The 7256-nt window shown below is 41.5% G+C and overlaps 1 long non-coding RNA gene across 1 annotated transcript; it reads right to left on the reverse strand.

Moving 5' to 3' along the window:
- Positions 1-1507: 1507 nt before the first annotated feature.
- On the reverse strand, positions 1508-6641 carry LOC146186637 (uncharacterized). Its single transcript, XR_014707865.1, has 4 exons — positions 6596-6641; positions 4606-4777; positions 4052-4132; positions 1508-2130 (listed from the first exon to the last, which is right to left on the reverse strand). It is a non-coding gene; the product is annotated as an uncharacterized LOC146186637 (long non-coding RNA).
- Positions 6642-7256: the final 615 nt, after the last annotated feature.

A 7256-nucleotide genomic window follows, 5' to 3' on the forward strand; every position in this document is an offset into this window, starting at 1 on the left:
TCGAGCCTTTAGACTTTTTGCGCTTCTACTTAAGCAATCAATGGTTGTTTTATGTGTTACCACCCCCCCCCCCTTCCATTATGTAATATCCGACCCGAGGTATTTAAGGGCTTAATTGATGATGATGATGATCAGTACGTTACCTTATATATTAGGTGTTGCCTCCGCTTGACCGTCCTGGTTGCCGACGCTGTCCGCAGCACAGAACCTTGAATCCCGTACCATTCAGCGTTCCCTCCCCTTCTACTCCGAAAGCGACGACAAGGCATCGTTGTGCGCGTGCCCTTCTGACGTTTTAGTGTTGGCTCTGCTACCCCATGCTTGGCGTATGCTTCTAGGCGCCTTTCATCTTTTCTTCTTACCATGAGGAAAACGTTCTTGTTATCAGCAAAGATGGCCATTTTACCATACCCATCACCGTTTGCTGTTTAGTAGTAGTTACTTAGCGAAAGTAGAAAATAGCATGGTTTTTGTCGAGTTTAACTCATCACAATTAGAAATGCGCACGAAATAGCCTATGTTCTTGCACTGTGAACTGTGTGTTGGGGACGTTACACAAAGCTGTTCGAACTTATAGGAAAGTAAAAAGAAGCACAGATTGTACGGAAGACTAGCAACTGTTTAACGTCCTAGGCAGCTTCACACAGCAGAGGGCAAGGAGGACCCGAAGAGAAATAGAAGGCTTCGAGGAATCACACTGGAGGCAATGAGGCAAAAAAAGAGAGCCGTCACGGGGGAGATCTCGAGTCATGAGAGGTGACCGGTATGCTACTGCGCCGCAGTTGCACACGGATGTAAATGTAATTTGTATTCGAAAATTTTTGAAGTGATTCATTTTTAATGTGGGGAACAGAAAAACGTTGTAGTTCAAAGATGTCATTGCCAGACTTGTAATCAGACGCTGTTAATGTGGGTTAATATTGTTAAGTTTATTTACAGAGATGACTCCAGCTTACACTGTAAAAACAAAAACACCTTATTAGGTGTTTTCGCATGTCTATAACTAACACCCATGCACCCTTGAAAAAAAGTGGCTTCAGGGTGCCAGTACACCCTCAAAGATGGTGCTTCGGTTGGTCATAACACCCTTCTATGGGGCCAATGCACTGGGGTGTTTTCATTACCTTTACACCCTATTGCAGGGTGGAAGCAGTGGCATTGCACCCTTACACCCCTTCATAAAAATCAGTGCGGATAACGTCCATATATTGCATTCCCTAATTAGGAATTACTTTTGCCACTACACGTTCCTTAATGCTTTTCGTATGTGCACATTTGCAATCAAGCTTAATTGTATTCCTTTTAACCACCTGTAATGCCAAATGAGCATGTAAAGAGATGCTGCATGCCATTATTTTAACATCTCGAATGACCCATGCCAGTATGATGGTTTTTTCAAATTCACAGAGCATGTTACAAAAAAATGTCACACAGAAGAAAACTGGAAGTCTTTTATTCGGCATAGAAGGGTCAGGGTTCGGGCTAGCGGGTGCTGGTGGAGGGGGGGGCAGGGGGGCACTTGTGTTCTGTTTCTTCATTGATGCGCGCTATGGAACCTCATTTATTTAACAATACTGCCACTCTCCACCGAGAGCCTAGCAGACGGGCAAAAACATACATGGTATGTATGTAAATACCTAAAAAAATGAAAGAAGCAAAACAGTTCCAACAAATGCAGACAACAAAGTATACAATTTTTTTTTCAAAAACAGAGCCGAACAATGAACACAACAGCATGGTGACATTTCTGAAAAAAACAACAAAATGTTTAGTCGTATGCAACAATAATCGCAGTACACAATATTAATACTATGCTTTGTCAGTGTCAACGCGTGCGCTTGCATAAAAGTCGGCCTTAAGCGATGAAATAAAGCGTCGTGCAGCGCATCTTGGCTTCGACACGCAGACGCCCAAAAAGAGGTGCTCTATAAAGCAGCACAAATTGTCGGACCCCTTGTCATATGTCAGATTGAACAGCCAAAATTGACCCATTATTGGAACAATACCCTAAGTAGAGTCGATGACTCGAAGAAGCTTCCGCTGCTGAATGAAGGGGAAATGCTCTTCAGCTTCTTTGATGCTGCTCCCAGTATATCCGACGCACGGCGTGGCAGGCTTTTCTTCCTGTTCCTTGATAAAATTGTGAAAGAAGTGCATAACAGAGCAGCTGTATAAATATGCACTGCACCTGGCAAAAAGCAAATTCAACATATTTTCTACTCTATATTTAGAATACGCCAATGCTCCTTTAGTGTACAGCAGTGTGCTGGAAAAGGGGCCTATCGGAAACCACTGGTGGTTATCTCACAATTAACAATGCAGAGTATACTGTTATGGTTGGTTCAAGAGGCACAAAGCCAGCAGTCTGATCAAGTCATAAATGAGAGCACATAAGGTCAACCCATTTTTATTCATGCAGCATGCTGTTGCATGGCAATTTTAGATTATGCAAGCTATTTTATCAAACAAAAATGGCTACACTCATGAAAAGCACCTGGGTTAGAGAACTTCAATGCTGCCCCACGAACTTTTCATTTCACATGAACTGGAATGCTTATTATGATAGTTAAAAATGTAAATAAACAATAAACAGCACTGGAGCACGGTGTTTACTACTAAAATATTAACAGCTGGCTCAATTGAAGGCTTCACATAAGGCCTACAGCAGACCCTGCACTGGCCAAGTAGATACTGCAGAACCAAACAAAAAAAACATGGAAAGAGCATACTTAGTAATGAGGCATTACAAAAAAAAAACAAAGTGCATGTAATACATAATACATAACACATAATGCATTTCTGAACTTTTGCACGTCTTCTTGTGCTAAGTATGAACCAGCCAAGCCCTAGGTCATCGCAATGCTTCCTGAAGTGTTTACATTTAAGGTTTAGTAACAAGGAAAAAGTATTCTCGCTGCTCTATGTGGCAGTTCTGAAACTTCATCACACATTATTCATTGAAAGTGTACACTGGAGCTTTGAGTTGAGCGACAATTACATGTGCAACAGCAGAGCATTACCAAACAACCAAACAGCAGAAGCTCTAAAAAATGTCAACACTGAAGCATGGCATGTTAAAACATTTTCCACGCATAGCACATTGTATGCATAGACATCCAGAACATCAGTGGTGAGCCTCAAGAGGCGGCAGGAAGCTCAAGTGTTCAAGAAGTTGTAATCGTTATAGCGGCAGGCAGTCTGAGCACTTTGAAATACTAAAGGTTCGAATACTAAAAATATGTTGACTAACTTGAAATGCAAAAATAACAATTTGGATTTATTGAGAATGTTTACTATAAATGAGAATGTCTATGACAGTGCCACATGGTTAATGCATGAAATGTTAGCATCTGTAGTTGAAGGCATTATATTTATACAGCATGAACCTTGAAACACAGCAATATTTTCTCCCAACCAATGTGGTAAACCTAATCTCAGAAGAATTAAAATTATTACATCATTTCAAACTTGGCTAGCAAATTACAGCATTTTTGTTAAAACAACTATTAAACTGCATTACCCACCTTCAGAAGCCTGTAGGATAAGACAATGTGGCAAATATTTCTTTTGAAGCAGTCTCAGATTATATATTCCAGACATTAGGAACATGTTAGGTACTAGCATGCATGAGCAGGTTGAGAGACCCCTTTCCAGCAAATGCTAAACCCCACCAAGCTGCCTGCAAGAGCCATCTGATAAAGCACTGCTGGTGCACTGCAGCAGAGTGCTCAGTCAAATGGCACACTGCACCAATCTTGACATTACCAGTGCTTCATCAGGTGACTCTTGTATGCAATACGACGTGGTAAGCATGTGATGGCAAGAGTCTCTTAAAAGTGCTTTTGATTGTACTTACAGTGCAAATTATTCTTTCACAGCAAAGAATTCACAGTTGTGATGAAAACTTCTGTAGTATTTCGATTTGATTTATGAATCACTAATACATATTACAAGTTAGACTATAAACCCTTTTAGAAACAAAGAAAATTCGCTAAAAATGTCAGTTTCAAGTAGGCTTCCTGAATATTCAAATGACAAAGAGAAAACTTACAAATGATACAAACAACATCCAGAGCTCCCGGCTGGTTCCCAATGTTTGCCTAAAGTTGCAGAATGCATACTGTCTGTACATCTACAATAGAAATAAGCAACACAACAATGGTGTGCCTCCTTGCAGGTAAAAAGAGACAGCTGAGTTTTGAGGCGATAATTTATGGTCTAATTTAGGAAGGCGAATAAACAAAATTGAAAACATGTAGAGGCACGCAAACTGAAAGCCAAACATATGACAGCAAAAATTAGCAAAGCTAGTGAAAATTTGAATCAGGTATCACCTAATTCTCTGCTACTAGTTGAACAGATTTGAAAGGGCTGCACCATTACAATGGAGAAGAACAATAGGTAATTTAAATTTAGCTAATGCGAAAATTGTTACATATGAAGAAATGCACAGGCTAGTTATGGTTTTATTATTCTTTCTGATGCTCAGCCATGTTTTATTATATCTATAAGGCAATGCAAAATGGCAAAAATGTGGGCATTTAGCGAAAAACTACCAATTAGATAGCACATGCAGCAAACAGAAGGAAACAGCTGAATACTTACGCTTCTTTCTCCTTTCACGCATTCCCTCAGAACATACTTCGAGCACCCGGGCAATGTCCTTTTTTCTTGCACGAATGGTGTCCTTCAAAACCAAGACAAGTGTCTTGTTAAGGCCGATTTCAACTGCCTCTTTGCCGTCCTTCTTGATCAGCATGTTGAAGTCATGTAAGAACTGCAAGTTTGTGTGAATGGTAGCCATAAAGAATTCATTTTACTCAATGTTTCAAGTAACTGAATATTAAAAATCATTGTACAAAAGCTAAGGCAATTGATGCCTTTGTACATATCCGAAAAAAAAAACTGGCATTAGCAAACAGCAAATACAAATATTTACTAAGGTTAGAAAGCTGCAAAAACCATCAGTGTTTTGCCACTCATCGCCAAACTGCAAGCAATATTAAGGAAAGTCTAATATAAAAAATAACTAAGCAAAAATTATGATCCTCCTTCCCTCAACTTGGCACACGGCTGAATGGCAATTAAATATGTAATATATCTCTAAACTAAGGGTCCCCGCTCGGCTTTAAAAAGTAGGCTTCAATTCTTAGAGACAATCTACAGACATGCATCATTAGCATATGAAAGTCAAATTGTTTTCTGGGCTCTTTAAATCAGTAAACTGCTTTCAACACATACATTACAAGTTTTTTAATAACAGTAAGTCACAAATTTGCCTGCAATATGCGCACTGTGATGAGCAAAGAAGGTAAACATATGCGACTAAGGCTATGATAACCGCTTCATATGTACATTTAAGCAAAATACAAAAAAAAAGTAAACATCTGGTCAGAATCAAACTCTGTAATAGCAACATCCGGTACAATATTTGGCCAGGGAATTCAAGCTGTCGACCTCTACTTGAATGCTGAGGCATCAGTATCGAATATTCATTTATTCTAGTCTAAAGACACTACAAAAATCAGGTAATGCGGTCAAACAGTTATGTTGAAATGTGACCACAAAAATAATGAAAACTGGATGGTTTGAACCACATCAGCTGACTTAGCACGTGTACAAGTGCCTTATTTGAAGTCTTGCTGAAAATAAAATACGTACCTAAATGATTCTTCGAGAGCGAAAGTAAACGCCATAACAAAAGCAGCATAATAAAAATGCAAATTCACACTCCATGCAACCGCAAAATATAGTCCCCGTAAAATGAAAAATGCTCCCATTGTGATTAAAAAAGGCAAATCCAGACGCGGGGAAGTTAACATAGGCTGATGATAGCGGCATATAGTTTACGCAGTTTGGAATAAACTATTATGCAACCAGGCCGACCGACCAGCGCACTTCGATGCCGAGAGCACGAGCGCAGAGGCGTGCCGCGCTGAACGGCCGCCGAGAACGAACATAGCCTTCTCGAACAAAAAGTTTAAACAGAAGGGCTGCGGGAGGACGCTCCCCGAGCAGCAGGACGGTGCGCGCCTATGCTCCGAGTAAATAAAAAAAAGGGGGCGGGGGGGGGGGGGGGCGGGGGGGTCGCAGCGCTCCGAGTGAAAGAAGACGACGAAGCATGAAAGAGGTTTCAGGAGAGCGAGCGCGAAGTGTAAGAGATAAGGGAGGAGGGGGGAGGGGGGAGTCGAGAGTGCTAGGAGAATTAAGGTAGTACGCCAACATGACCTTGCCGCACGAACGGAAACGGTAGAACAAAACCGAGTCGTTGCGAACTGAGCGCAAGTATCAAACTGTCAAGAAACGAAAATCGTTTCGTGAACCTCCTGCGCGTACAAAATGCAAGGAAACGTATCACATACATTATTACTGTTCAAGAAAGTTGAGACTGATGTTCTCGCGCGAAATCTGCGTAACTCGCCGCGACATCTACCACATGTGCCAGGTCATTTTGGCAGCCAGGTGACAACAAGCGCGTGTCTCACATTTTCATTTCAGCACATTCTGGAGCGTTCCGGCACAAAAAGACACAGAATGCAGCAATCCGGTAGGACACTGTTCCCACAAAGCGCAATATGCGTGAGAATAGGCTTACCTTTACAGACGATTGCGTCAGCCGCAAAGTACGCTGTCCGCCTTCGTATCGCCGGCACCGAACCAACCAGTGCGATTTCAGCGCGAGTGCAATGTAGTCGGCGCATATACCTCTTAGTCACGCAGAAAAAAAAATCGTCCATGCCTTCTTTTTTCAAACATCTCAAACATAAAGCGGTGCAGCAGTCCTTCGGCCCGAGAAAAGCAAAAAGAAGCCCGGACACTTGCCGACACGATAAATGCCCGTTTGCGTTAAACACCACAGGTAGAAGGCACTTCACAAGCGTACACACTTCTGTAACACATATGCATGGGAAATGCAACACTTTTCACGAGGGTACACAATCGAAGAAGCACATTCAGCATTCGCCGAAACGTGGTCGAAACGCACCCCACAATGCTAACGGCCATATTGTGAAATTTGAAAAGAGCGTTCGTAGCTACCGGCGGCCTCCTGGCGGTGAAATTTTGTTTCAGTTTCTGTTTCATTTTTAGAAAGCACTCGTGTGTAATTTTAATTTTAGCGTTACTTTTGGTGCTTTATTTAGGTGTTGGGTTATATTAGCAGCGCCGCTTGTGTATAAAAGGCTACGAAGTTACGAAGCCATATACCACCAGCATGTTAGGTGATATTGCTTGCCCGTAACACCCTAAGGCATATT

The sequence above is a fragment of the Amblyomma maculatum genome, chromosome 6 (genome assembly GCF_055883805.1).
Source record: "Amblyomma maculatum isolate TAMU_Amacu chromosome 6, ASM5588380v1, whole genome shotgun sequence".
NCBI lineage: Eukaryota > Metazoa > Arthropoda > Arachnida > Ixodida > Ixodidae > Amblyomma > Amblyomma maculatum.